General features: G+C 37.9%; 1 long non-coding RNA gene across 2 annotated transcripts in view; it reads left to right on the plus strand.

The window, feature by feature from the left end:
* Positions 1–18,183, plus strand: part of LOC141376047 (uncharacterized) — a 67,282-nt gene that overhangs the window by 15,616 nt on the left and 33,483 nt on the right. The gene's annotated exons all lie outside the window — the stretch shown is intronic.

Raw genomic sequence — 18,183 nt, forward strand, 5'->3', positions numbered from 1 at the left:
GCACCCAACCCCGCCCATGAACCCAACCCTCATTGGGGGATGAGCAAATCATACTAAATTGTATGAATGATGTCATACGAATTTATACAAATCAGCTACTTAATCAAAAGTTACGAATTGCGGTGAGATTGTGTTGAAACGTAAAATAGTTATTTTTCGTAACTTTTTCAGTGGCTAATTCATATGAATTTGTAAGAACTCACCCTGCAATAATGTTGGGGTTTAGAGGGTGGAGCTCGGCGTCATGCCTCCTTTTAAAAATTGTACGTTTTTGCATGACTGAAATCTTATGAATTTGTACAATTTGTAAAAAAAATTGTAATGTAAAATTTGTACATTTGTAAAAATTAGCGACTAATTAGTGGCTAATTCGTTTGAAATATTTCAAATATTTGAATTGATATCATGAATCCATATGAATTAGCCACTAAACTGACAAAACGCAAAAAACTGTTACATTTCGTGTTTTTTTTAATTTAGTGGCAATTTGTATGAATTCCTATGATGTCATTTGTACAATTTAGTACGATTTGCATCCCTCAGTGACGGTTGGGTTTAGGTTTGGTGCCACACCTCTTTTTAAAAATTGTATGTTTTCGTACGACTGAAATTGATTTGTGCGAATTAGCCACTAATCAGACAAAATGTAATTTGTTGATTTAGTGGCTAATTCATATGAATGTGTACAATTAAATTTTTACATTTAAGTATGATTTGCGCATGCCCCTAATGACCGTTGGGTTTAGGTTTAGTGCCACGCTTCCTTTTAAAAATTTTACATTTTCATATGACTGAAATCTATTAAACTCATACGAATGAACTGCTAAACAGAAAAAAAATGTAAAATAGTTACATTTCATAAGTTTTTGATTTAGTGGATAATTTATATGAACTTCACTGAAAAAAAAATTATTTCTGCAAAACTGTCGCAAACTATTTACAGTTTTTGGGTTAAATTAAAAAAACATTTAATTCAGTAATGTTTAATTTAATTTGTTTATTTAAATGCAATCCAAATAATTTTTTTTACAACCACTTAACTTTTAAAAGTTTGATTACATCCAAGGAAATCATCCTTGCAGTATTTTTTCAGTGTTGTACGGCGTCATTTGTACATTTTTGTACATTTGTAAATTTTTTGCACATTTAAAATATATATATAAATTATATATATATATATATATATATATATATATATATATATATATATATATATATATATATATATATATATATATATATTGCGGATCTGTGGTTTTGGTTGCCATACCTGATGAATAAATCTCAGTATTTGACGTCAATATGACGTTGGTTTAAGATGTTGGCTCGACGTTGGATTTTGGTCACTTTACAACACGACCTAAAATCAACCAAATTTCAACGTCATTTCACATCGTTATTGGACGTTAAAATAACATTGTCCTTAGATGCTGGTGACCTAAATGTAACCTAATATTAATGTCTTATGATGTTGTGTGTCTGATGAAATTGAGAACCACTGTACTAAACTGACTAAACCTAAAATAGTTCGGTTTCCTTGTGAGAGCAGGCTGCGTTTCTCTCTCTCCGTCTGTTCTGTGGGAGTTTCGTGATGGAGTGTTTTTCTTTTAATTGACATTTCTCAAGTTTTTTTTTTTTTTTTTTTTTTTTTTTTACAGTTTCATTTAAATTTCTCTGTCCACTTTGGTCTTTTTTTCTGCCATCCTTCCTCTCGGAGCCCATAACCATTTGCGGTTTTTCTGAAGGGCTGTACTGTAATTATACGTCTGTACGCTCTGCCATGCACGCTCTCTCTCCCTCTCCCACACACCTCTGCCACTCTCCCTGCTGGGCTTTTGTGTTCTCCACACATCCTACTGTATGAGCAGAACTGTATTTACAAGTCATGGAAGACTCCATTCATCCAGTTCAGCCGTCTAGTCTGAATTCTCCTCTACTAAACATGATCGAAATGATAGACTTCCACAGTGCGCGCATTTGTATGCATGAAAAAGCTGAACGGCCTTGAACACTTCCATTTTCAATGCAGCAACTGAATCAGAAGCAATGCCAACTGGTATAATGTATGCTATAGTTTATCTTGTATATGCAAATATTTGTATGCAAGGACAAGACAGATGACCTGGCTAAAAAGTGGTAGCAGAGTAAGCTGATGATCATTAAAAAGGTTTGTAAAATTGATTCTATAAATAAGTATTAAAGTGACAGTTCACCCCAAAAAAAGAAAAACGTTAGTGACTACTTAGTCAACTTCCATTAGTTTTAAACTTTATGTTTATGTTATGTTTATATTTTGAAGAATTTTAGAAACCTGTAACCATTGGCATTCATAGTAAGAAAAAACAAATGCTGTTGAAGTCAGTGGCTATTGGTTTCCAACATTTTTCTAAATATCTTCAGGTGTTTTCAACAGAAGAAAGTCAAACTGGTTTGGAACAAGTGGTGGGTGAGTAAATGATGACTGAATTAAAACTTTTGGGTGAACTATCTCTTTAAATAATACTTCATTTATTCAACAGTGAGACATTCAAGTCATCCTAAAAGCTGATGTTCTTTTGAACATTTTAATGCAGGGGGTTGCCAATCTCAGTCCCTGCAGGGTTTAACTCGCCTCAACACACCTGCCTGCATGTTTCAACCTAGCAAAACCTTGATTAGCTTGTTCAGGTGTGTTTGATTAGGGTTGGAGCTAAAATGATGGTGGCAAGAAACCGGGGGGAAACCCACATGAGCATGGGGGAGAACGTGTAAACTCCACTCAGAAACGTCAGCTGGCTTGGTAAGGACTAGAACCAGTGACGTTCTTGCTGTGAGGCAACAGTGCTAACCACTGGGCCATCGTGCCACCCATCTAGGAAAGGAGGAGGAGTAGGGGTGGAAGGTGGGTTCTTCAAAACGAAGATGGCTGTGATATGGAACTTACAGTATTTATAGTGGCTTAGGAATCGTCTGATTGGTCATAAATTAAATAATGCGGGACCGGCTGCAAGCTATCATAAGCACGTGATCCTCTGGAAATTAGTTTATAAATAAACTCTACTTAATGTACTATTTTAATATTTAAAAAAATTATGCCGCTTTTAATGTACTAACCATTTGAATGCACTTTTAAATATACTATATTTACAAATAAAACACACTTATAATTGTTATTATTTAAAATATAACAATAATGCATGCTCAGATTAGAACGTAAGCTAAAATACATTTTTAAGTCCACTTAGTGCACTTCCACAATATACTTAAAGTGCTCTATTTTCGTCTAATTTTGCACTAAACAGCACACTATGTAAAATGTATTCACTTCAGCATTCTTCAAAATATCTTCTTTTGTTTTCAACAGAAGAAAGAAACTCAAATAGGATCTGTGAAGTGAAGGGAAAGTAATCCATTCATTCATGCATTCGTTCATTTTCTTGTCGGCTTAGTCCCTTTATTAATCCGGGATCGACACAGCTGAATGAACCGCCAACTTATCCAGCAAGTTTTTACGCAGTGGATGCCCTTCTAGCTGCAACCCATCTCGGGGAAAGTCATTCATTCATTCATTCATTTATTCTCCTTCGGCTTAGTCCCTTTAGTCATCAGGGGTCGCTACAGTGGAATGAATCGCCAACTTATCTAGCTTGTGTTTTACACAGCAGATGCCCTTCTAGTTGCAACCCAGTACTGGGAAACACTCATACACACTCATTCACACTCATCCACTACGGCCAACTTAGTTTACCCAATTCCCCTATAGCGCATGTCTTTGGATTGTGGGGGAAACCGGAGCACCCGGAGGTAACCAACGCCAACACTGGGTGAACATGCAAACTCCACACAGAAATGCCAACTGACCCAGCCGAGGCTCAAACCAGCTACCTTTTTGCTGTTAGGCGACAGTACTAACCACTGTGCCACCATGTTGCATTAAGAATATTAATTCATTGGTTTTCTTTTCGGCTTAGTCCCTTTATTAATCTGAGGTTGCCCCAGCAGAATGAACTGCCAACTTATCCAGCACATCTTTTGCGCAACAGATGCCTTTCCAGCTGCAACCCATCTCTGGGAAAACATTAAGAATACTCTTATGAAAAAAAATCTAAAGTAAGAGTAATAACAAAATTAAGCATTAACATTGCTGCATTTTAAATGCCATTTATATATTTAAATCTTTTAAAAAACCAAAGAGTTTCCCATTGCACCTTGCCTAGAAAGGCCTTTAAAAAGCACCCCTCATCTTAGAAGGTGTCGTTGCTGAAGCCCTTTAGGCTGTGTGTTAGGTTTATTTAAAACAGGAAGCCGAACACAGAACAGGAAGTGATCTGAGGCCTGTGTTCCGGTGGCTTGTGTATGTGCGGTCACTGCTGCACTGTTTCTCCGGGCTCTGGCTCCTGTCCAGACCTCAGAGCTCTGATGGCGGGTCACGCCAGGGCTGACCTGCTCTCTGTGGGCTCGCTGTTGTTATTATTGGTGCACTGTGCCCTCGGGCCAACCTGTCGTCCTGAGGAGAAGAGGAAACGCAGAGATCTCGGTGCTGGCGAGCAGCTGTGCGGGTCCGGTGGTCTCTCCTTTTTTACACATCTCTCGGGGGAGAAACCTGCTAGGGCTGAATCAGAGGGGAAACAGTCTAATCCGCTCAAATATTTAGCTCAAAGAAACTTCTCCACATGCTGATTTTTGCTTAGAAACAATATGCACACATTCATTTTCCTTCAGCTCATTCCATTTATTAATCAGGGGTCACCACAGCAGAATGAACCACCAACTTATCCAGCATATGATTTAGACAGCTGATGTCCTTCAATCCAAAATCTCAAATATTTATGTTTTCCACTCAGATCAGCTTGGAATTAGCGTCTAAACATGTTGTTATGAAACTCAACAAATGCAATGGAATGCATAAAAATTAGTAAAATGCCCCGATTTAACACTTAAAGTGCTTCAGATTTACCCTCTGCTGAAAAACCCACACCATCGCGTTCCCAGACAGGTGCTGGAGGGATATTATCCAGCAGGAGAAGGCTGTTTAGGTGCCCTCATACGGGCTGATTTTGAGGAAGATGCGTGGAGGCACCTGCGAGTCGTGTGTGTTTGTCAACTCAAGCACAGTCACAGGAGCTCTGCAGCTGAACTCATGTAAGCTCCAACTGTGACCACGGCTTCACGAAATCACATCAAACACCTCTCCAGCCGACGCAGTTTTACCACATCATTTGCATGCTCTTCAACCATTAATGCAGTTCAATCTAATTTAGCTTCTCTGTTCTCTTGTCGCTCTGATGCCACTGCAAAAACTCCTTTTCTAGTCAAGAGTTAGCATCTGATTTCTATGAGTTTATTAGTTTAATTGTAATAAAGTGTTTTCAGTTAAAAGGTCTCAGTAAGCCATGAGTTACAATTTTAATTCTAGGCCCAAAAATCATATCAATCTTGTTTTAGGGATAATATACTGTGCAGGATCAGATTTTGTATGATTATTATGTTCCTTTTTAAGATTGTTTATTTGTAAATTTTATTTAGGGGGTTTTCACTTTTAATTGAGAGAGGACAGTGAAGGTTACTGACAGGAAAGTATTGGGAGCAGAGAAAGGGCAGTGTTGGCAAAGGACCTTGAGCTGGGAATTGATCTCGGGTAGCTGTGAGCACCATGGTGCTATATGTCAGCGCCGCTAGGCCATTGGCGCTTAGTAAAGTTTAATGTTAGGTACACTCGCTGGCCACTTTATTAGGTACACCTGTCCAACTGCTCATCAACACAAATTTCTAATCAGCCAATCACATGGCAGCAACTCAACACATTTATTCATGTAGACATGATCAAGACGACCTTCTGCAGTTCAAACTGAGCATCAGACTGGGGAAATGTGATTTAAGTGACTTTGAACGTGGCATGGTTGTTGGTGCCAGACGGGCTGCTCTGAGTATTTCAGAAACTGCTCGGATTTTCACGCACAACCATCTCTAGGGTTTTCAGTGAATGGTCTGAAAAAGAGAAAATATGCAGTGAGCGGCAGTTCTGTGGGCGCAAATGCCTTGTTGATGCCAGAGGTCAGAGGAGAATGGCCAGACTGGTTCCAGCTGATAGAAAGGCAACAACACATCAAGTATTGAGGCGGATGGGCTACAGCAGCAGAAGACCACACCGGGTGCCGCTCCTGTCAGCTAAGAACTGAGGCTACAATTCACACAGGCATTTTTGCATAATTACAATCAGAGACATCATTTAAGACCAGCCTTGTATTTTTCGGACTTTATTTTAACTGTAATAAATTGTTTTAAGTCAAGAATTACAATCGTATTTTTAGGCCAAAAAAAATAATATTGATCTTGTTTTAAGAAGAACGTACTATGCAGGATCAGATTGTATATGATTATTGGGATTGTTGATGATTATTTTTATTTTTTGGACTTCATAAAGCTTAAAGTGACATATTTTACTTGCATATTTTGCTTATTTACAATCAGAGATGTCATTTAAGTGCAGACTTTTATTTGCAAGACTTTATTTTAACTGTATTAAATGTTTTAAGTTAAAAAGTCTCAAAAAGTCAGGAGTTATAATCTTATTTCTAGGCCAAAAAAAAAAAAATTATCAAACTTGTTTTAAGGATAAAATACTTTGCAGGATCAGATTGTGTCTGATTATTATGATTGTTTTAAGATTATTTATCATTTTTGTCTTAAGTAAAGCTTAAAGTTTAGTATTTTATTTGCATATTTTGCATATTTACAACCAGAAACATCATTTAAGACTTCATTTTAACGGTGCTAAATAGTTAGAAAAAAATAGCTAAAAAGTAAAAAATTTGACAATCTGATTTCTAAGCCTAAAAAAACTATTGATCTTGTCTTTGGGGATAAAAAATTAATGATTGTTTTATAATGATCCATTTTGTCTTTAGTAAAGCTTAAAATTAGGTATTTTAGTTACATATTTAGCTTAATTACAACCCGAGACATGTTTATAGTCTATATTCTGCTTAAAGCATTCATTTATTTATGGTGTTTAGATTTATTTTTTATATGTTATGCATCGTCTGAGCTTGTATTCCCCTGGAAGCATCTGTATCATCTGATCTCTTCTATTTCTGGCAGAATGGGAGGCGTCTTCTCCGCTGTGTAAATAGGCTTGCAAATTGTTCGTGGCCTTTGACTTGAGTCTGTAATTGCATGTGTCTTGGAGTATTTTGCTTGGCGGACGGGTGGGTCAGCCCTTGAACCAGTTGTACTCTGGGTAAGGGGCTTTGAACACCTCACAAAAATCTTCATGTTGGTTTGGTCCAGTGGAGGCTTTGACGACTGTGTCAGTGACTGTCTGCACAATGGAAAATGGCCATCCTGACAACTTGATCTCCACGTCATATAGACGTCTAGAAAGATAACCTCGAATAATGCCTTGCACATGGCATCCCACATAGTCAATAGAGGTTTTTATGATATTGTTTGATGGCATTGGGAGCTCAAATGTTAGCATCGTGTAAATGGCTCTCATCGTTGAGCGTAAGCTTTGACCTTTTCGAATGGTCTGCTTTTACTGTGCTGCTTCACTTGTCTGGGTTGTTTAACGTGAGCCTTGTGCAAAACTCAGATGGCAGTTTGTCAGCTGTATGTTAAAACGTGGTTATTTTGAGAATGTTTGGAAATATCAGATTTTGGAAAATCTCTCTTTTTTTTTTTTTTTGGAGTCTGACAGACATGCTAGACTGAGAAATGGTTGGCTATTAAAGTGGCTCATTCTCAGGAAACAGCCACATGTCATTTACAAAGGTTACGGCTGATGTTTCCAAATATCATATTTTTCAATCTCAAGCCCAAACCACCAGACTGGAGAAACTGTAGTGGGAGACATGCCAGCCTGAATATATTTAGGATATGTTTTAGTTTGTATATAGGTTATATATAACTTAATACATATTTAGGATTTATTGTTACTGTGTTTTATTATTTCTACCACAATCTGTACTTTAATGTGTGCACATCTATCTATCTATCTATCTATCTATCTATCTATCTATCTATCTATCTATCTATCTATCTATCTATCTGTCTGTCTGTCTGTCTGTCTGTCTGTCTGTCTGTCTGTCTGTCTGTCTGTCTGTCTGTCTGTCTGTCTGTCTGTCTGTCTGTCAGTCAGTCTGTCTGTCTGTCTGTCTGTCTGTCTGTCTGTCTGTCTGTCTGTCTGTCCATCTATCTACTGTATCCATCCATCCATCCATCTATCTATCTATATACAGTATATAGTGTCACATTGCTTAGTCCCTTTTTATCAGGGGTCTCCACAGTGGAATGAACCACCAACCTATCCAGCATATGTTTTATACAGCGGATGCCCTTCCAGCCACAACATAGTACTGGGAAACACTCATACACATTCATATAAGCTACATCCAATTTAGTTTATTCAATTCACCTATAGCGCAAGTAATTGGTCTGTGGGGGAAACTGGCACAGCCAGTTTGTTCTGTAGACTATTGAAAAATAAATATTGCTTAATAATGCTAATAATATTGACTTTAAAATGGTTTTTAAAAAATGTAACTGCTTTTATTCAAGCCGAAATAAGACTTTCTCCAGAAGAAAAAATGGTATAGGAAATACTTTGTTTGTAAAATAGTAAAAAAATAAATAAATGAATAAAACATAGTCAGTGGAGGGCGAATCATTTTGACTTCAACTGTATATAAAATATTTAAGTTAATCATTAAAAATTATACAAAAGGACTTTTAACAATCCTATACCTAACTTTAATTCAGTCTTTATTATATAATGATCAGTTTTATGGCATTCCCAGCTAACACTTTTAGGTTCTAGAAATGTTTCCTTAAAGGAGTGGCCCACTACGATATCATATTTTAAACTTTAGTTGATGTGCAATGTAGGTGTGTGAACATAAACAACGTCTCTGAATGTGATATGCTCAAAGTTCAATGCAAATGGGGGAAATTGGCTTTTACACAGTTTAGCAAAGTCTACAGCAAACAAAGTTTGGGGACTTAAAAAAAATACAGTCAGGCTAGTGAGATCACAAACACTTCAGGTTAGGTGCATTCACCTTGCGCACACACCCTGTGCAGTGAAGAGGTGTGGCCAGAGCCAAAGTAATGTTAAAGCAGTGAAAGCTAAAATGATGTCCCAACGCTGCTATTTCCACAGATCTTCTTCTGTTTCTGTATTTGGGCTTCCAAAAGACATGACACAGAGAGAGAAGTGCTTATAATTACATTTTAATTATGTTCCAGAGAATTATAAAAATATATAGCTTTAACATTTGACAGATTAGAACTTTCAGAGGCGAGGCAGTGGCGCGGTAGGTAGTGCTGTCGCCTCACAGCAAGAAGGTCGCTGGGTTGCTGGTTTGAACCTCGGCTCAGTTGGCGTTTCTGTGTGGAGTTTAAATGTTCTTCCTGCCTTCGCGTGGGTGAAAATGAAATGAAATGAATGAGAACTTTCAGAATCTTTCCCAAAGTAAGATATATGAAAAAATAACGTCATTTTCTACAAATGAATCATGAGCACTCATTGCTTTGCACCTTTAAACACAACCAAGCCTTAAAAATACACCGTGGACCACCCCTGTAATGTTCACACTTTGAACATTTAAAGCATCTACATGACGCACCAACATTTTTTTGTTTTGTTATAATAACATTATCTAAACATTTTCATAACGTTTCAGTTGTCCAAACATTAGAGCATTCCATCAACATCATCTAAATGATGCAAGAACATTTTTCCATCAATGTTACTAGAATGTTCCACCACGTTGCCTGTAATTATTTTATTAGTTAATGTAATTTGTGGTAAAAAAAATTTTTTTGATTGTTTAAGTTCAGAATATAGTGTAGTAGCTGCAAATTGAGTTAAATGGTTTATTGGTATATATCAGCACTCGCCAACGCACACCTCCCACCAGTGCCGATATACAGCCATATCGCACTGCTACTTGTGTGATATTGCATTTATACAACAGTTTGACGGCATAATTGTGTATATAAAAACAAAATCAAACATGGAGAGTCTCAAAAACCCTTTTGTATGAGGAACTACTTCCGCCTTGGATTCAAATCATAAGCTGACAGTAGATATATATACATAGTATTGAACACATTACCATTTTTCTCAACAATCATATTTGTAAAGGTGACGTTGACTTGAAATTTTCAATTTGTTGATAACAACCAAAGAAACACATATATGCAAAGAAAACAAAACAAATTAGTTTATTAGTTTTAGTTTAGGGAGGTGTAGAAAGACATGGAAAGCCCAGACAGCAGCTGAAATCTCTCAGTAGTTCTTCAGCAAGCCTCTGGCCTTCGCCATTGTAAGTGAATATCAGCTGCTTGAGTCCAACATCTACATGGGAGGAGGAGGATGAAGATGAAACCAGGGTGGACATTTCAGTAAGAAAATGATCCAAAACACAGCCAAGGAAACTCTTAAATGCTTTCAAAGAAAGAAAGTCAAGCCGTAGAATGGCCCAGCCAATCACCTGATCTGAATCCAATAGAAAACACAAATTAAAGCTCAGTTTTGATAGACGAGACCCACAGAACCATCAAGTTTTACACTCTGTTGAAGTCTGTGACAAAGTCACACCTGAGCAAAGCATGTGACTTCATTCTCCATATGAGAGGCGTCTTTATGCTGCCATCATTAAAAAACGTATTTTTTATACAGTATTAAATACAATTTAGTAGTTCAGGACTTTCTCCTTGTGTCGTTGCATTGATATTACACAGAACTCATTTATCCGATTAATTTTGTTTTGTTTTTATGTTTGTTTTTGTTTTTTTTTAACCAAAATCTGGTTCAATACATGGCAACAGACATGTAATTTTAGAAATAATATTCCCAGAAAAAAAACATGATGCATTCAATACTTCTTTTTCCCCGCTGTATATAAATGTACATGATTCGCTTTCGTACACTTTGTAATGCTCTTTTGCATTTAAGTCACAAAATATTTAAAGAAAATAGGAAAAGCTTGTCTGATTATTTGATTAATTGGTCGATTACTGTGATGGATTAATCGATTATAAAAATAAAAAAAACATTGCCGCAGCCCTAAATTCAATCAGAGCATGTGTAGATGTTGTTGATGGAGCAGCGAGTGTGATTGTGTGAGTGTTTTGCAGATCCACTCTGTCTGATGGTGAAGCTCCATGAAATGGTCTGTGAAGATGACGTGGCGGGAAAAAAAACACAAAAGAAAAAAGCCAGCAAGAGCAACATGTGGTGCTCTTCGTGTGCTGACTCTTGCAGACCACTTACCAACCTCTCAATTGACTCCACACAGAGAGGAATCGCGATTTCAATCCAGCCCTTTGTGTGCCAGGAGAAAGATTTATTTCAACAACGTCCATCTTTTCTGAAGCTTATTTCAAGATGAAAGCTTGCTTTAGTTCTCCACGTTAAGTGAGGTAGAAGGCTAAACAGTATCAACTGTGAGCAACATCTATCAAGTCACGTCTTCATGAGTAACGCAATTACCGCTTCCTGTATTACAGTAAAAGCCATGAGTCAAGTGCTCTGGACTACAAAGTCTTCGTGATCTGCGGTTCTTGGATCTGGATCTGTATATATACAGTAGTTGGCAAAAGTGAGGTCTGGCATGCGCTTAAAACAATGATTTTGCTGCTTGTTCAAGCTACTTATTTAAAATGAACTGAAACAACACAATTCTTGAGGTTTTGGAGAACAACTTAACTGTTTTATGTTCAATCCACTTAAATGTGTTAAGTTAACTTAATCAATTTGTGTTGGGAAACTATCAGTTCATTAGGAGAGTCATCAGGCAGGCAAAAGGTCAAAACAGTAATGGACAGGTAGGGATGGCTGGCGTGAAACAGATGTTTCGACACAGTGTCGAGATTCCGAAGCGCAAGTGTTTTGAAACACTGCAGTGAAGCATGATTCAAATCACCCAGGTCTAGTGACTAAATTGTTTTGAAACACCCAGGTCATGTGACTAAAGTGAATCGAAACACTCAGGCTACATGACTAAAGTGATTTGAAACACACAGTCCATCTGACTAAGGTGATTTGAAACACCCAAACTATGTGACTAAAGTGATGCGAAACACCCAGGTCACCTGACTAAGGTGATTCAAAACACCCAGATCACGTGACTAAAGTGTTTTGAAACACCCAGGTCATGTGACTAAGGTGATTCGAAACATCCAGGTCAAGTGACTAAAGTGTTTAGAAACACCCAGGTCATGTGACTAAGGTGATTCGAAACATCCAGGTCACGTGACTAAAGTTTTTCGAAACAACCAGGTCACCTGACTAAGGTGATTCAAAACACCAAGATCACGTGACTAAAGTGTTTTGAAACACCCAGGTCACGTGACTAAAGTGTTTCGAAACACCCAGGTCATGTTACTAAAGTTTTTCGAAACACCCAGATCATGCGACTAAAGTGATTCGAAACATCCAGATCACATGACTAAAGTGTTTTGAAACATCCAGGTCACCTGACTAAGGTGATTCGAAACACCCAGGTCACCTGACTAAGGTGATTCGAAACACCCAGGTCATGTGACTAAAGTGTTTTGAAATACCCAGATCATGCGACTAAAGTAATTCGAAACATCCAGGTCACATGACTAAAGTGTTTCGAAACACCCAGGTCACCTGACTAAGGTGATTTAAGACACCCAGGTCATGTGACTAAAGTGTTTTGAAATACCAGGTAATGTTACTACAGCGATTCAAAGCATCAGGCATTTCAGAAGAGTTTTGAGACCTAGTGAATCTGAGGGACTATGTCACCTGGCTGGCCTGGGAACGCCTCGGGAACCCCCCAGAGTAGCTGGGAGAAGTGTCTGGGGAGAGGGAAGTCTGGGGTTCTCTCTTAAGACTGCTGCCCGCGACCCGGCCCCGGAAAAACACTACGTTAGTGTTACTCGCGTGAACAAGCAGTGATTTACCTGTGATCTCAGACAATTGTCTGCGATTTCTCAAAACCTGTCAGCGAGTCAAAACCGGGGCTAAAATCATGCAGTCTGAACTTGGCATTAAAGTTTACAAGACTCAGCCAAGAGTGTGTGTCAATGAGGTGTTTTATAGTACTGTTAATCATCCCATCATGAGCTTTCAGCTGTGTGTGTGTGTGTGTGTGTGTGTGATCAGGGGGAATCAGGAACTGATGTGTGTTAGGTGCATGATGGGAGTTGTAGATCATTAAAATGGCAGATGTGTAGTTCTCCAGTGATCTGCACAGGTTAGATCGCTGGTCATCTTGACAGTGTTGATTCAGCTTGTTTTAAATAAGTAGATTGAACAAGCAGCAAAATCATTGTTTTGAGTATTTCCTCAAATGTAATGATTTTTAAGAATTTAGCTTTTTCTGTGTGGAGTTTGCATGTTCTCCTTATGTTGGCATGGGTCCAGGTGCTCCAAGCCCATGCACTATAGGTGATTGGATGAGCTGAAATTGGCTGTAGTGTATGAGTGTGTATGAATGTTTCCCAGTACTGGGTTACGGCTGGAAGTCCATCTGCTGTGTAAAACATATGTTGGAATATTTGGCAGTTCATTCCGCTGTGACGACCGCTGCTTAATCAAAGACTAAGCTGAAGGAAATTAACTAAATGAATGAATTTTGTTATATGTAAATATAATTCAATATTTTCTATACTTGTGTAAAGATCGATGTGTGCATTTATATATACATAATAAATATATGAAGATGGCGACGCAGTGGCGCAGTGGGTAGCACATTCGCCTCACAGCAAAAAGGTTGCTGGGTCGCTGGTTCGCTCCTCGGCTCAGTTGGCGTTTCTGTGTGGAGTTTGCATGTTCTCCCTGCATTCGCGTGGGTTTCCTCCAGGTACTCTGGTTTCCCCCACAGTCCAAAGACATGCGGTACAGGTGAATTGGGTAAGCTAAATTGTCTGTAGTGTGTGTGTATGTGTGGATCTTTCCTAGAGATCGGTTGCGGCTGGAAGGGCATCCGCTGCGTAAAAACTTGCTGGATAAGTTGGCGGTTCATTCTGCTGTGGCGACCCCAGATTAATAAAGGGACAAAGCCGACAAGAAAATGAATAAATATATGAAGATTAAAAAAAAACATCAGAAATACAAACTTTTATTTTGTTGGTCGCAGTTAATCCTTTAACAGCACTACAATGCTACAATGAACTTTAGCTTTCTTGCCAAATAATTATTTCAATAAATGAGCTACGTTGAGTGTTTTCCCTTTTTCCAAAATAACTTTCTTTGTAATTTAGTGCTTTAATTAAACTTATAGATCCTTAAAAGTAAATTTTGTGCAAAAATTCCATCTGGAGATACCTATTGTCCTTTTTTTACACGCACACACGTATATATTAAAAAGAAAAGTTTCCTAGTGCGTTCTTTGTTAGTGCTGACGGATGATTTCTTGAAACTCTAGGTTCCTGAGTTTGATAGGACACATGAGGTGTTTATAATAGATCTTTGGCTTATCCGGCATGCTTGGCATTAAGGGACTGATTTATTGAAGTGTGTTTAATCAGCAAACCTTTTCAGTTTAAAAAAATAGTTTGAACCATCTTAAATAATTCACCTTTAATTCACTTTTACACTGTTACAACCTACATTACCTGACAAAGGTCTTGTCGCCTATCCAAGTTTTAAGAAAAACAAATAATAACTTGACTTCTAGTTGATCATTTGGTATCTGAAGTGGCTTATATGAAAGGAAAAGGCCTCTAGATTAAGTTTATTTTACCAAAATAAAATATGATCATGCCTTGATTTTTAATGATTTAATCAGGACTGTAAGGTCTCACTTTGCTTAAACAAAAGTCTTGTCACTGAACAGAAATAATGTCCAGTATAGAATATAAAGTCCTGCTGCAGTGGAGACAGAATGAATATTGTGTCTGACTCCATCATGAGCTTGGAGGACTGCATCCATACATCTCTGACATGACTCAAATCACTGATTAATAAAGTCATCTGGAATGTAAAAGAAAGAGTTCTTGAAGGACTCCCAGAGTTCATCAAGAGTCTTTGGATGCATCTTCATTGCCTCCTCCATCTTACCCCAGACATGCTCAATAATGTTCATGTCTGGTGACTGGGCTGGCCAATCCTGGAGCAACTTGACCTTCTTTGCTTTCAGGAGCTTTGATGTGGAGGCTGAAGTAGGAGAAGGAGCGCTATCCTGCTGAAGAATTTGCTTTCTCCTGTGGTTTGTAATGTAATAGGCAGCACAAATGTCTTGATTACTCATGTTGCAGATCTCTCGCACACCCCCATACTGAATGTAACCCCAAACCATGATTTTTCCTTCATCAAACTTGACTGATTTCTGTGAGAATCTTGGGTTTATGCAGGTTCCAGTAGGTTTTCTGCATTATTTGTGATGATTGGGATGCAGATCAACAGATGTTTCATGGGAAAAATCTACCTTCTAACACTTTTTCAAATGATCAACTAGAAGTCAAGTTATTATTTGTTGCTCTTACAACTGGGATCAACAACAAGACTTTTGTCAGGAAGTGTATAGTCTATAAGTTGCTTGCAGCTGTTGTTATAGTAACGTCACAGATGAGGAGGATCATTTCCACAAATTAAAGCATTTGAGATCAAAATTAAGTCAGATTGTTGCTAAAAATCATGATCTGCTTTAAAGTTATGGTATTTTATTTAGTTTTTTTTTCTTTTATACATGTCACTCCAGTGGTATACAGTGTTAAGGAAGTATTTTAAGTTTAAAGTCTTATCCTATCTAATTGGTAACCAAGCTAAGATCATTATCTTATCTTAACTACATTTAGGAGAACAAATTGAAGTAATTTCGAACAAAATCCAAAATAAAACAACGTTCATTTTGAGTTCATTTTCAGCACTAAGTAAGAACTTACCGAACTTATCATCTTGCATGCCTATAAGGCCTATCAGTCACCGAGCTCTCCATGTCTCTGGAAATAACATGGGTGGAACTTACCGTTTCAATTTTAACAAAGCTAAGTGGTGAATGGTTTAGTGTTTTTGCTAGACTAGAGAATTATGTAGTGAAGGAAGGAGACTGGCCAGATAGATGTGGGTCATGGCCCCTTGTCGGCAGTGTAGTAACAGCTGCACAATCAAGGATTCGGTCTTTCCTCCACCTGGACGGAAGATCTTCATCACGTCTTTCTAGATATTGATGAGCTGGATGCGTGTGCAGCCACAGTGCAGTGACCTGATTGGTTGAGATGGTGGGCCGCACAGGTGCTGCTAATCACAGAGGTTTTAAAAGACACACTCAACGCTGTCTGGAGGACTGCACACACATGCACACACATCACAGATCTAGATATACACATGCCCTCATCAGTAGGTCTGCATGCACACACTTTTTATGTTCTGCTAATCAGTGAAGATGCACATGGGAGATTTACTGTATTAGTTTTAGATTTTACCCCTAATGACCTCCTGACCTTTACCTTTAGCACCGTTTACACTGCAAGTTAAATGTGACCCAATTCTGATTGTGTGACACAAATCGGATCTGTTCTATGACTGTGTAAACACACACACACACACAAAAAACGCAAGCATTCGGATATTCAGAGATCGGTTTCAGGCCTCCTTTATATGTGGAAATAAATCAGATATAAGTCAGATATGTGACTATGTGAATAGGCAGATCGGATTTATTGAAGCATTCTGTTTTGTACGTCATTAAACTTGGGACAATGTGGTACTTCTCTGTGGCTTAATGACGTAGAAGGAAGCTTGTGTGTAGAGACGCTGACTCAGTAAACTACATCAACAGTGGAAACATGGAGGAGGAAAGTGGTCAATCGCCACAATTTGCTCCCACCAGACCTGAGATCTCTCTCATACCCATAAATTCCTCTGAATGGTGGAGGACAACATATATAAACCAAAGGTACAAGCTGCTATGACGGCCCTTTCCCTCGTCCTTTGCCTCCCGCCTTTACGCATGCGCGACATCGTAAATTGTAAAGAAAGGGTACACATTAATCGGATATGGGTCACTATTAAAACAACATGTAAACGGAAAGGCAAAGAAATTGGGCATCAAGACCTGACAGTGTAAATGGGGCCTTTGATTTGGGACCACGTAATTGCCCTGATTATGAACTTTAGTAGCTCAGGAGACTTATATTATGAAGTTTAAAATGTACACCTAAAGAAACCTAAGTGAAGTTTTATATAATTAATGTAAACTGCACTTTTAAATATGCCAAAGTGCAAATTTAAAACACTTCAGTGCATTTAAACATTTGCAATTAGCAGAGCTTTTGTCCAAAGAGACTTACAATCGAGGAGGCATTCAGCGATTTAACAAGAAGAGGCAATACACACAAGAAGTGCTGATTATACCAATTAAATGCTAGAGTTAAGAGTGTCCAGTGCATGTGGAGAAATGAGAGTGTTTCTACAGGTGGTTTGTCAAGCGCACTCACCTGTGAGTCTCAGTCGGAGGGACACTTTATATTTAAAAAATAATAATACAGATAACATTATGGTGTTTATGGTAATAGAATATTTATTGTCAATAGATCTATCCCTTTAACTCACTTCTTAGTAAAACATTAAAAGTGCAGTAGGTAATTGCCTTTAGAAACTTTTTTTTTGTTGTGCTGGTTGAAAGTCTCTTCACATTACAATAGCACTGATTAAAGTAAATGATCTAAATGTATTTATATGTATTTTTATATTTTGGGTAAGGCATAAAACAAAAAAATGTTCATCCAACAACTAACTCAATTACGACAGGTAACTCAAACTGTCAACAAATGTCAATTTGAGTTTCTGCGCAGCCTGATAGGCGGACAGATACGTTATTGTGCGGACACCGACTATAGAATACACAAGACATGTCACTCGTATACTTTTGAATGGGGAAAAGTGTAACTGTCAATATGGCGAATGAAGCCCCGCCTTCTAGTACAGGAGCCAATCAGCGATCACTATAAAATGACAATTCTCGGAGAACGGCCTCAGACCAGACATGAGCTTCTGCAGATTTTGTGTGATACGAACATTTAGAAATGAAACTAAAGGGACAGTTGTTGTATAAGTTTATCGGTTATTCATAATATAAAATGTAATCTTAAGCTTGGCAAGTATTTTGGAGAATTTGATGTTTCGAATGAATTTTAAGCCCCTATTTCCATCCCTGCTTCATTCTCTGCTATATTTTGATATATATATATATATATATATATATATATATATATATATATATA

This window comes from Danio rerio, chromosome 9, assembly GCF_052040795.2.
Source record: "Danio rerio strain M-AB ecotype USA chromosome 9, GRCz13ab, whole genome shotgun sequence".
In the NCBI taxonomy this organism is placed as follows: Eukaryota; Metazoa; Chordata; class Actinopteri; order Cypriniformes; family Danionidae; genus Danio; species Danio rerio.